This window comes from Podarcis gaigeae (genome assembly GCF_964106915.1).
Source record: "Podarcis gaigeae genome assembly, chromosome: 16".
NCBI classification, from domain to species: Eukaryota; Metazoa; Chordata; class Lepidosauria; order Squamata; family Lacertidae; genus Podarcis; species Podarcis gaigeae.
Window position 1 is genome coordinate 13,804,987 of NC_139693.1, and position 843 is coordinate 13,805,829.

Here is an 843-nt window from a genome sequence, read left to right on the forward strand (position 1 = left end):
TAGTAGCCATGTTGTTGTATTGCGCCGAAACCAAGGCTTCATTCATGCAGGAGTTTACTGTGGATTTGCTGTTACCTAAGCATGCAAGTATTTAAGAGCAACTGCATGGTGTCACTTCATCAAAATCACAGAACTGTAGAGTTGGAAAGGACCCCCAAAAGTAATCTAGTCCAACCCCTTGCAATGAAGAAAAACTCTAACCTGTACATTCCCTCTCCATTTAATCCACATTTCCCCATTCTTTATCTTTGGATAATCAGATATGAAAAATAAATCAAGTTTCAATGTGTGTGTTGTGGGGCGGGGTTATACAAAGGGTTCTGTTCAATTTAAGTGCTACTCAGAGGAGTCCCAATGACATTAAATGAACATGACTAGCATATGATAGGTCTTCTCTGAGTAGAGCTTAGGTAGATACAACTCAAAGTACATATTGTTCGTTGCAACCCAGTCTCTGAGCAGTGAGAGCTGTCAGGGATGTCTACCCCTCTCTAGAGTTTAGTTTCCTTGGGATAAAGATCAATGGCTGTGGCGCCTTCAGGATTTACACAAATATACTACCTAAGCAAAGGATGGAGGGTCTCACAGAATTAATACTCCAACAGATACTGCCTTCCCATTAGGTTCCCAGGGAGATCCTTAAGCTAAAGCTTTGGGTCCGGCCCAGAACAAGACCAGCCTTTGTGTATCCAGCTTCCAGCACAGCCCCTGCCCTTTGCTTATTGTTCTCTGTCCCTACAAAATGCTGCTGCTTCCAACTAGGTGGGGAGGGGGAGGATTAATCTCATTTGTCTCTTTGGCAACAGAGCAACCTTTTTGGACATGTAAATGGTGATACTTAGC